Source organism: Aythya ferina (assembly GCF_964211825.1).
Source record: "Aythya ferina genome assembly, contig: HAP1_SCAFFOLD_94, whole genome shotgun sequence".
NCBI classification, from domain to species: Eukaryota; Metazoa; Chordata; class Aves; order Anseriformes; family Anatidae; genus Aythya; species Aythya ferina.
The window spans coordinates 447,606-460,600 of NW_028181424.1; the positions used below are offsets into that span (position 1 = coordinate 447,606).

At 40.0% G+C, this 12,995-nt stretch overlaps 1 long non-coding RNA gene across 1 annotated transcript; it reads right to left on the bottom strand.

Moving 5' to 3' along the window:
* Positions 1-11,630: 11,630 nt before the first annotated feature.
* Positions 11,631-12,698, bottom strand: LOC311428562. The gene is made up of 3 exons (XR_014687767.1): positions 12,593-12,698; positions 12,131-12,233; positions 11,631-11,750 (listed from the first exon to the last, which is right to left on the bottom strand). It is a non-coding gene; the product is annotated as an uncharacterized lncRNA (long non-coding RNA).
* Between the last annotated feature and the right edge of the window lie 297 nt (positions 12,699-12,995).

Sequence of the window (12,995 nt, forward strand, 5' to 3'; positions counted from 1 at the left end):
CCATATACACGCGGTTCTGTATGTACCCACATTTCCTAGCTTGCTCATGTTGAATTCTCAAAATTATGAGCAATAGCACCCAAGTGGAAAAGATACATGTCCTGGTTTCTGTTAGGACAGAGTTAGTTCTCCTCCTAGTAGCGGGTAGGTTGCTATGTTTTGGCTGAGGATGTGTGAAAGGATGTTTAGAAGAGTGCTGATACCACCCCGATGTTTCAATTGCTGCAGAGCAGTACTTACAACAAGCCAAGGACCTTTCGGTGTCTCACTGTCCTACTGGCGATCAGAATCGGCGCACAGCAACAGCTGCGAGGGGACAGACTCAGGATGGCCGACCCCAACTGGCCAAAGAATTCTATGCCTTATGGCAACACGCTGCACCATGGATAGGGCGGGGCAGCCGGGCTGCTAGGGGTTACGCTGGGCACTGGTCAGCGGGTAGTGAGCAACTGCATTGTACATCACTTGTTTTGTACACATTACTAGTAGCAGTACTATCATCATCATCATCATCATTATTATTATTTTCCTGTCTTAATAAACTGCCTTTATCTCAACTCGCGGGCTTCACTGTCCCGTTTCTCTCCCCCATCCCAGAGAGGGAGGTGGGAGGGTTGCAGAAGGGCTGTGTGGTGTTTAGCTGCCGGCCGGGTTAAACCACAACAACACCTCAAAGGGGTTGGGGAAAAAAACAGGTTTGTTTTAGAAAAGCGGAAAACTTTCACTGAGAAGAGGGATTCTAGTTTTAAGGTACTGGTACGCCATCAGCATGCTCATAGGCCTCTGCTGATTTTAGCCGGAGGTTTATCAGGCCACAACTCACTGCACATGCTTTCTCTCTTGCTTTTCAATCTACAAATCAAACAGAGATTGAACATATAGAAATACAGTACCTTGAAAAGCGTCTTCTCTTGACATTTCCCCTCAGTATCGCCATACTTTCTTCAAAGCTGGAGACTGAACACCGCAGGATGCTTTTGCTCATTGATCTTAAACGGTGTCCGTTGAAACATTCAATACTGGGAGAAGAATAATCCTAGGGAAAGAAGGAAACAAGAATATATTTATGTGAACCACGTAGATTCAGATAAAGAAATTCTGCCTCACGCAAGTTTAATTGACCCTCCTGACTTGGTAGTGGGGCAACTAATGGCAGGCAGACACTGAAACGCTGCTGTGCTCAAGAAAAACCTGGAGAGAAAAAAAAAAAAAAAAAAAAAAAAAGCTTTCAAAACTAAAGCTTCCCTTTCCCCACCGTTTTCTTGTGGATAACTTAAGCTTAATATCCTTGGCAAAAAGATATTGCAGCAAAACCTTTCACATAAACTTAGTGTTTCGTGAAAAACTACAACAACAAAACATTAAATTCAATTGGAATTTTTTTCAATAAATTCAATTGGAATTTAAATTCAAAACTTTTAATTCAGTTGAATTTAAATTAAAAAAAATAAACTAATTAATTTAAATTAAAAAAATTTAAATTCAATTGACTGTTCAGAGGAACAGTCAAGCTTGACATTCTACATCCTAGAATTAAAATCTAGTTTGAGTTTTTCTCCCATCTCCAGACCTTGCTAAAGATGCTTATTAGGAGCTCTGTCAAAAAAAGTGAAAGGCTTGTTATATCAAAGCTTCGAACCCTTCTTACTGCCCTTGACCTTCTTCACATTGCTGCTCCTACAAGGGTGAGTACTATCATTTTTAGTACGGGAGGGAAGCTGTGATATCCTTGAGTGAGGGGTCGTTCTGTTTACAAAATGAAGTTCCAGTAAGAGTACATCAAATGAACCAACTTTCTTTGAACTTTAATTCATCGCTATATTGAATGAATGACCTCTGGATTTCTCTCTCCCATTTGGAAGTCAATTTGAAAACAAAATACCTCTGCCATAAAGAGCCAGGCATCAGAGACACCTGTTGCGCCTCAAGAACAGAGAAGGTATGAACGACAAGAGCAGCTGAATAAAATGCAACTTGCCATTAGAAATGGGTGTACTGGCATCTACAGGTGCCACTGGCATCTCCTCATTTTCATTACTCTCTTCATCTGGTTTCTCGTCTTCAGTAGCAGGGTTCTGCTGTGGTGACTTGGAGTTGTCGCATGGAGCACACGCTGCAGAGGTGCAACCTTGCAAGAAAGAATAGATACCAAAGATCTTCGTCGTGCATTTTCAGTTACAAATGCAGAGACAAGTCTTCAAATCCTTAGCGTTAAAGCACGTACCTCTTTTCTCACGAGATTCTTTAATTGGTTCACAAAGTCGTCCAAACTCTGTATCCGTTTCGTTCCTCACCATTGAATATGCAGTGCCTTCCAAAACATAGGCGCTGTGACGATCTGAAATTTTACACACTTTAACTGAATGTTGTCTACCAACCAATGAAACTGTTTTGATCACAGAAGAAAATTGCTTTCTTCATAGGTTGGTTCCAAAAGGTTCTCTCAGTGAATATTTTCAGCATAACAACATCGAAGTTAATTAAAACAAAAGCACTAGTTCCTTGGGAACACTTATATCACAATTCCATGCCCAAGTAGCAAAATGATAAAATATTTACAGTCTGGACGTCCAAAATCATCTAATCCATCCGAAGTCTATTGTCTGCACACAGCATTTATCCATCTATATGTTTGACAGATTTTTTAAACTAGGGCTAAAAAGCACATCCTCACCTGTAGATCTTTGATCCGGGTAGTACTCTAAGGCATTGTTACAGATTAGATCGATGTCCTTCAGCTAGTCTCCGGCAGTGAGGTACTGGCGCGAGTCAATTTGAGTCAGAACTGTTGAAAGATCCATCGGCTCTTTAATCCTTGTGGCATAGTCAGGTACCTGCAGATCAAATACAAGCATTCAGAGGTTTTCTTAACCTTGCACACTGTCTACCAAAATTATTCTGAAGACTTTAAATAAACGACTTCCTAAAAACTCTGAACATTTGCGATGCATCAGAAGATGCTGAAATTAACCAGTTTGCTTCTCAAAAATGGAAGGGCTTTTTCATTTTTCATTAGAGCGGCCACGAGAGGACAACAAGAAGTAGGGAGGTCAGAAGCACGTGCATGGTAGAGAAGAAACACTGAGGGTGGGAGATTCATTTCACTTTGCTTCAGAAAATCACAACAGTGAAAGCTGAGCAAGCCATCCGGCATTCTCTTTGTTGTCGACATTGAGGAAAAGGTGCATGAATTGCACCTGTGAAGTACCTATTGCAGGCATCTACTTTAGAATGAGATAACTGGGCCCTGAGGTGCTCATTTCTTCCCTCAGACCAGAAGAGGAGACTAATGACCAGTTCAGATGAGGACATATGTATCTGTCTAGATTTTTCACAGCTCAAGAACCTAGGAGAAAAGGGGAAGAAAAGCCAGTGGAGGCCCACATGAAGACGACTTTGCTGATCCCCAGGTACATTCAAGTTACATCTGTCTTTGAAATATACGCCCCTAGTTTAGGCTTATCTCATAAATTAAGGAGAAAAAGGCATCTAAGCAGCCAATTGGAGGAAAAAGAAAACACACTGCACTTATGGTTGATTCCTATTGAGGAGTTCCAGATGAAACAGAGAACAGGATCTCAAAACTTAGTTTTACAAACTGCTGCTCCTATTCCTGTTCCCACAGGAACTGACAGTCCAAGAAGGGGCTTCAGACTTCACTCAAGTACTCCTGTAAATACTGTTTGTCATTATAAGGAAAGATCTCTGTGCTTTGCAGTGCTGTGACACGCCTATGTATCAAAGCTTTTTCACGAGCAAACTGTGTTGGCATTTGGACTGGCTTTTTAGAATGAAACCAGGGCTTTCAGCGAATAATCCCATAAGACACATTTGAGAGTCAGCAGAAGTAAAAGCACTGCCTCTGCTTCTTGCAAAATCCTAACAGTGCAGCCCTAAAAACAAAGTTGAACCTTCCCCAAAACGCTGAGAAGTATGAACACTGAGAAGTTACAGACACACACGGATCAGCACTACTTTACCTTCTGTGGGTCAACGGGCTTTGCAAATTCCCTGAAACGTCTGTCAGTGGCAAGTCTGTGAGTAACGTCCCTCAAGAAAATTCTAAGGTCACGCAAGGTATCCTTCTCTTCCTCCTCCAGCATCTTTACTTCTTCCTCTTGTGGCTTCTGAGGCTCAGCTGGTGGTGCTACAGGCACAACTTCCAATGTCCGATCAACTTCAATTCATCAGGAAAAATTAGCCAATTTACAGTACTCAAATACAAGCATATGACAAATTACTGACAGAAAATGACCACCAAAGCAAAGACCAACGAGCTAGTAACTTCGATAGGAAAGTTTTAGATGTACTTCTCATATCCTCCTCACCTCTTTTCTTTACAGGAGGCTTAGCCACTTCATTTAGAATTAGGTCCTCAAAAAAAGGCTGCTCTCTCTGCCCTACCAGGCAACTCAATATTGCACACTTCTCCAAATTCCGTATTAAATCATTTTTGCATCTAAAGCAGAAGGAGGAGAGACATTTCAGATTTAAGGCCACAAAAAACTCATCTTCGATTCCAAAAAGACGAGTACCTTTTCAAATTAAGAATAACCTGAAGAACACAAACTGAAAAAAGTTATCTTCCTGGCCTTAAAACGCTACATTTTCACAGGTTGGCACGGCAAATTCAAATATCACCTTTAAGAATCACCTGTAGAATTAAAGCTCGCTGAAGGGATTGTACGCTACACTGGTAAAGTAATGGCTTTCACCACATCCAACAGCGCCTCCTTTGTATTTACTTGCCTTGCTGCATCCTTTACTTAGAACCTTTATGGCTATAGAGGGAAAAGAAAGGCTTCAGCAGACAAGTGAGGGCTTTTTGCTGAGTTTTTATTTCTCTACCAAAAGGTGTCTGAAGTAGTTAGTACCTCTACGTCTTCCTCCATTTTCAAGTTCTAGTAATAAAAGGTAGGTGAGGAATTTCACTACTTATTTTAGAAGGAATTTACAGCCTGTACAAGAACTTCTGTGGGAACTCAAGCACTTTCAAAGCAGTTGATAATAAACACGTCTAGGTAAGACCCGTTCTCTTCCCCCGATGACTGAGACCAAATCATCAGAATGACAACAGCGTGGTCCTGTTTTGGGCACCTTCCCTTAATGTAAACTCTCAGAAGTCAATGAAGTTCTGCACCTACTTTTACTACAGTTTATTTAGGAATACAACTAGAATTCGATTCCAAAGTTACTTTAGCAGAAATTGGAACTCAGCATTCCAGCTTGGAAAGCTTTGGCCTATATGAAGAAAGAAACTGATTTATTTATTTATTTTTAATCAAAGTGTTTAAATTCTCTACTAAATTGCATTATTAGCAGTTTACCCAACATAGCATGGAATGGCAGACTGTCAGAAGAAATCTCTTCAGTAAAAACATCCTCTTGTCATTTCAAGCACTTCATATTCTTGACTGAACCACTTTGTAGCAATCAGAATTATTGTATTAATTTATTATTTGCATGCGTGAGAAAGGGGTGAAAGTCACTTGCTTGACTCAGAAAAAACCTTAAGCAGATGCTTTCACAGTATTCTTTTTCTCTAAGCAAATTTTAAGTGATTTGTTAGGGTGACTGAGTAATAACAGCATGCATTTAAGAAAGCACAGCATTTTGATGTTGAAAGCATTCATAAATTACAAGACACTGAAGAAATAGTAAGAAAAGTATTGACAAATACCTCTTCTGGGAGATCTGAGTGACGTACATCAGACGGAGCAAGCAGCAAAACTGGCGAAAATGCTGGAATGTTACGTAGTAGAGTTAGAAAAGTAAGTTTCAAGGCAGGTCCAGCGTTGTCCCACCATAAATGGATATCTGGGACATAAATTGTGCTTGGTGCTGTCTTCTGAGCATTTCGGATCAGCTAGTGAAAAGGAAAGCTTGGGTAAGAAAACTAAAACACGTACAAGAACCTCTTAATACATAGCTACATAGCCATCTGACTGCCCCATGAAATGAAACTACGTGAACAGAGTGGCAAGCATCCTTTCACATAAGGAATTTCTCTGTGCACCCTTTCAGATTATCAGTATTCGGAGAACTCTAGTCAGAAGATGGGAAGGATATATTCAGGCAGTGGCTAGACACCGTAGCTATATGGCCACAGCCACAATCATCGCATAACAAAGAAAGGAAATGTCCCTCTTAAGGGACACATCAGTATTCAGTCGTGTAACATGTCTGTCCTTACTTGTATGGCTCTCAAACGTTTCCACTAAAGGTAAAAATATTTTAAGGTAGTGATGCCAAACAAGAAAATGGATTTCCTGCCTAAAAGTAAAAACACCAAATCTGTTCATTTTTTCTAGTTAAAACCACATCACCGTGCAAATGAAGTGTTTTCTGAATGTTAATGCTTTTATTGCACATACTGCAACAGCACAAGTTGTGCATGTCCGTGCGAAAACAAAATAAACAGAAGCCCCAAACCTTGGTTGCCTTACTAATATAATTTAGAAGAAGCCTACAAAAAGTAGCCGACATGCAGTCTGATACAGAGCCATCTACTGGGAGCACACAGTCTTAGGAGGCAATGAGAACTACTTTCTGGATCCCAGTGACATGAACAGCATTTCTTTCCACAAAGAGATGTTTATTAGCAACACCGCCCAGCTTCCTGAGCTGCTAGCAACAGCCTCACTGTAAAACTGGGTATGGAAAATGTCGACATGTACAACATCCAGATTGTTTGTGGTGCTGTCTAAAAGAAAAGGGGATTTTCAGACAGAAGCAAACATCCCAGCACATTAAAACAAGGCCACCTCCATTACCAATGAATTTTGCTCACCTTACTTGCAACTCGATTGATCTTTTACATACAGTCAGTGAATCTGATGAGAAGAAAAAGAAAAAAAGGTACCTGTCCGCAGATTTCTTCTGGCGGTGCAACGTTTGTAAGCAGAACAGAAAGGTCCAGGGTGTGAACGGGAAACTTCTCCAAAGCGTGCAACACCACGGGTGCCACGTAAGAAACCTGGCCATACCCTTCTTTTCCTACTATTAGCAGACAGGGCTGGCATGATGTTGGTTCCCAGAAAGCACTCCTAGAACAAGAGTTAAGAAAACAAGTTTATAGATGAGGTGCTGAATAGACACACAGATGTTCCAAGTAATTTTCCTATAGACTTTCTTTTCCCTCCCCAAATAATCCAAATGGCAGCGGTATATTAAATACATGTAAGATTTCCAGTTAAGTTATTCACTCATTCCAATTGTTTCATCTTCTTCCCTTGTGTTTCCTATTCTTTACTAAACCAAGACTGCAAATTAATATCCCTGCAATCTTGCTTTACTACTAGGAAATAAATTGGTGAGGAGCATTTGTTTCCCCACTACAATCAGGCTGTACCTCTGCTGGCTTAAATCAAAGATGCTAGAGACTTAGCCTTGCTCTAAAGCACAGAAAATCTTCTGGACAGCACAGCAATAGAAACGGAGAAAAATAACTGATCCAGCTGTGACAACATGATCTAACTTTCCAACTGTGGGCTTGCATGACTTCCATACTAAAATAGCACAAGATTAACACAACTTGGTGGCTTAACAAATAAAGACACCATTCAATTTTTTCTCAAGGTGTTTTAACAAGCCCTTTCTCAGTTTTCTTTCTGCTACATAATTCACTACTGGTTTAACAATCCTGGAAAACAGAAGGGCAAAAGGTGGCAACACAAACCCATAAAGTTGGGCTATTTTTAGCTAAAAGGACAGACTGCACATTTATGTGGTCTTGAGTCTTTCAAAGAATGCCATGGATTAAGTCAACGTGTTCTGGTAGTCTACGGATCACTTTGGCTTACGAAGAGAAGCCTGGGCTTTTCAATTTGGTCATTCAGAGCAACTTCATTACAACTTTAGTCCCTCCACCCTTTCTTCTTGTGAATACCAAGCACCCCTTCAACACACAAACTTGATGTTGCCCCTTCGTCTACCAACCCTCGCACTTTTAACAGCTGGAACTGTTTACAAAGACTCAGCAGACCTGAGAATTTAAACGTAACAGGGATCTATCTTTCTTTACCTGCTGAAACAGAGGCGTTTTTTCTCTGGTCCGTCAGGCATTCCATCTTTTAATTCATCTCCAGAAACCAAGGATGCATCGTCATCACTGTCAAACATATCATCTTGTAAAATAGGATTGAAATGCTCTGAAAGGCAAAAGAGGTTTGTTAACTTTCCTGAATAGCCTTTGTCTCTTTCTCTTCCATTAATACAGCTTCTAAATCAGTGCCAAAACCCTTTCTTCATTTGAGAGCACACACTGAAAGCTATTTCCTAGAGTTCAGCCCACCACAGATCTAAGGAGATGGCACAAGGCCCTACAAAGCTCTACTAAGTCCCACTGATGTGTACATATAAGGTATGCTACTCTTGGTGATTTTTTTCTCCCCCTTAGAATAAAGGAGATTACAAACACTTTCTGCAGTTGCTAAATAGCTAAAAAAAAAACAAACAAGACCATTTCTTTCTGGAGGAGGTTCCCACAATGAAAGCATGGGGATAAAGGATGTGATGGCCACAGAATTCCATTCATCTAGTAAGTATCAATGCTAATTGATCTCACGTGTATAGTACGATCCACAAACATTTAAATTAGGAGACTGGTTAAAAAGGATGATAGCTAAAACAATATTTAGCTTAGAGCAGGTATACTTGTATCCTGGTCCTGACATTCTTCAGAAAGGAATTAGAAACATTGACCTAGAAATGCTTCCCCTCCAAAGATCTGAGTTTTGATTTTTTAAAGAAAAATAGGTGCCTTATACTTCAAACCTCAAGTCAACCTCTACAAATGCTAATTATCTTAGCTGCCGTCAGAAGCAGCATGCTTCAGTAGAGAACGCATCATCCTTTACTGTGTATTGATCATTCAGAGCTTCCATTTGGCATTTCAGTTTCGAATCCACAATAAAACCTATGCGTTATATTCCAGACTTGCCCAAAAACAAGACACGCACATGCAAATAATAAAATTCTACCACCATTATGTCTGAAAGCTATAAGTTGATTGCACAAACCACAAGTTTTTGCTTTAGCAGAATTATAAAGAAGTGGATGCTGTGGTTATACCTTGCTGTCGGTCCTCCTTCAGTGCAAGCTGTGCATGCGGGAAGATCTTCTGCACAACTTGTAAAATATTCTCTACTGATCTTTGAAAAAGTGGCTTGAAAATGGGTGATAGTGCTTGTACGGGCGAAGTCTCGATCCGGTTTGAAGCTGGAACAACCTTCTTCATAGCCATGAAAAAGTCCTTCGCTTTTATTTTAATAGAATTAACATCTAGCTGCAATTTCTCCCTACTTGCATAAATCTGAGGATAGCATCGGCGTAGAGAGCACAGCACAGCTTCAGTACAGAGGGATTTGATATCTGCACCACAGTATCCTAACAAACAAAAATCAAACGTTACATCAGTCAAGGCCCAGGTTTACAACATGCAACATTTAAAGAATTTGTAATGCCAAAACCAAACAGCTTAACAGGGAATTCAAAGTGCTACCGCTTGTGAGGAATGTTTTAACATTTCGTGTCCATAAAGAACAATTCTGTTTGAATCCTGTCTGCCTCTGGGCCCTGCACTGGCAATTTAATTCTTGAACCACAGATGCAGTGTGTCCCAGTCTCCCCCTCATTCTAGTCAATTTATCAAGTCTTCAGAAAATACTCCTCAAATTTATGAACCTGTTAGCTTTTGTTATTCCGGACTTCTATTTCTAACAGTTACAGCCTTTTTTTTCCTGTCTTCTTCGAGATTAACTTAACACTGCTATAGATGTGACTGTCCCTGTGAATGGCTGGGGAAGAATGTTTTAATTACTCGTGAAGTGTCAATAAGAAAGCTATTTGTGTTTGATGTCTGGGAGTTTCATAACAACTGATAACAACTAGTGACTGTTATGGGATACTATGCAGACCTTTGGTATCTGGCCAGGGGGCCAAGAGATTAAGAGGAAGAAAAAAGAAGCTGAAGGACGGCTGGGAGACAAGACCTGCAGAAAATGTTCTATAAACTTGGTACAGTGCCAAAGGAGTACAAACAGGAAGGACTTGGAGAAGAAGACTACGAGCCTTCAGCATGAAAGACCCCTAGAGACCCCCAGAGAAGACTGATGCGCATGCTCCAGTAGGAGGGACTGGACCCCGGAGGCTAATTATAATAATCTAATTTTTTTGGAAGTAGTAATGAATATGTATTAGTCTAGGAGCAAAAAATCAGCTGCTTGATGTAACTGGTGTGTGCCCTGGTGGAGCGGAGACTCTCAGTGCACCCAGCACTTTTTGCTTACCTCTATTCTTTTATATTCTTCTAATAAATCCTATTTTTTTATTTAATCCTAATTTGAATCCTGAGCCATTTATACCACTCTCTGCAGGGAAGTTTCATGTTGCTCACTGCCTGATATCCTGCGCTTATGCAGCTGAAGCAGACTCCTCATCAAAAACTATACTCTTGAGGAAGATGCCCCAGAACCATTTAATGTTCTCAGACAACAAGAGGAACGACAACAAAGAGTAAATAGATGAAAGCATCTCACTCTGATTGCTATGAAGGCGTGCCAGCTGCCTCGTTGACTAGTTGTGCAGCAAGGCACAAGAGCATGGGTACTGCCTGGTACAAGCTAGGTTCTTTACAACTTGGTCACAAGCAAGAATCCATTTTGATTTCAGTCTTACCAATGCATTTCTCAGCTAGTTCATCAAGCAACATGTCCGGTGGCTGAGGGGTCCAGTCACTAGTATGAATCTTGACAATTTCTTTTCTAGCCTGGAAGCAAAATCATTGCATTTTCGCTTGTCCCAAGTTTTCCTTAAAAATACCAACAAGAAACAAACAAACCAAAAAGCAAACAAACAAACAACAAAAAACAAAACAGTCCTCCCTCAAAACCCCTCATCTACTAATACACTTTTCTTACTTGCTCAACTTTCAAGTATTTTACAGTTATTTAATATACACTCTGCATTGTCAACCAGGAAATTGAATAGTTCTTATTTGTTATACTGAACTTTTTCTAGGAACCTACAGTGAAAGAAAAGGCATTTATAGCTTCAATAACAAGTTTCCAAACTACGAGACCTAAGGACCCAGAGGAAAATACCGTAATGAAAAATTTATCCAGAAACATTTCTTTGCTGTCCAAAAAACTTCTCTAAAACTTAGCAAGCTTTCATTGGGACAGTCTCATTACTTCATCACATTTGCTTTCCAGCCAGTAAATTCACAGAAAGCACTTCTGGCACAATGCTTCCAATTGCTACAATTGCTATAAAGAAGAAAAGAATTATGACTCAAACTACTACCACTGATCCGGGGCACAATCAAATGCAAACACGTCCCCTATTCACTCATAAGTGAAGGATTGAGACCAAAAACACAACTTCATGATGAAAGCGCCCAAGTGGACTAAATAATTAAGCAAACAGGTACAACTTTGGGAATGAAAGGTTTGATTATAGAACTAACTACTTGGTGGTATCATCCTGACCATATATATCCAGTACCAGATTTGCCCTCCATGGAACAGCGCAGTGTCTCCACATATCACTCTTTCGTTCAAGTTGTCAATTTTTTTTCCTATAAAGTTGGACTTTGCCATGGTAGCACTAACGTTGAATTTAAGTTCTCACCTCTTTATCTGGCAAGTTGAAGAGGAACTCTCTGTCAAAGCGTCCTGGTCTTCGTAAAGTAGGACCTATAGAATCCAGTCTGTTGGCAGCTCCAATTACCACGATCTCTCTTCTGTTATCTATGCCGTCCAGAAGGGTCAGAAGAGTTGAAACAATGGAACAAATAGAAAAATATAAGTTTTACTTACTGGTTCAGTAAATTTTGTTACATTCCACATGACTTTCTTCCATGAGTAGTCATAAAGGACAAGCTTTTTAAGGACAAGACTCATTTTAAGACATAAAAAATAGGTAAGTTAACACAGACCACATGCTGATATCAGGCTTAGTAAATTGGTTTCTACTATCGTTTAGAATCACCTGTTTTGGCATTGAGTTACAAGTTTTCAGGATAAATTAACATGTTCACAGTAAATTAAACAGGTCATCGTCCTTTTTTTTTTTTTTTTTTTTTTCCCAAAGATCAAGCAGATTTTATGTAGGTGCAAAACTGTAATACCTATGAATGTGGTCTTGTTTACTGAAGCGCACAGGAGCGAGACCATCTATCTCATCAAAGAAAATAATTGAAGGTCGCATCTGACAGGCCTAGCAGGAAAACACTGAGTAAAACAGCATTATTTAAAGGAAAAATGCACAAAAACATCATGGTTGGAATGTCATCTAAACTAGATTTTTCACTTTAGCCTCTGGGACCTCTACTGATAGAGCTACTGGAGTATCTGGCATGACTAACAGAAGACAGCAGTCTGTGTCAACCCACTGTATCCGGGTGACAGGAAGCAAATTGTTCCAGTAGTTCTTACAGCTGACATTCACAGCAGAAACACTGGCATTTCCATTTCAGGGGGAAAAAAAAAATAACAAAATACAAAAAAAGAGCAAGTGCTACTTAAAAACGTTGACCACAGAAAATAATGGTTTCAACTCTGACAGAATACACTGTGCATTTCAACCTTACCTGTTCAAATAACACACGAAGTTGGCGTTCTGATTCCCCCACTTATTTTCTCACGCAGTCCGAAGCATTTCTCAGAAAAAATGATATTTTCCTGTCACTTCGACTATATTCACTGGCAAGTGCACGATCAACTAGTGTTTTCCCTGTTCCTGGGGGCCATAAAATAGACAACCTCTGCAATAAAAAAGATCCAGATAGGAAAAAAAACATCATGATGAGTACCTCCTACAACCATCGTCTCTAGAACAAACTCGTCTTTCCTAACCAAAACACGTCATGTACAAGACAGCAGTAATAGCTGAAGTGTGGGTAGAGGCAGAACAGATAGAAGTTCCGCGTTTTTACAACATTTCACAAGAAAATTCATTTTTTTCACCCAAAGAAATGAATAAGGAGGTAACTC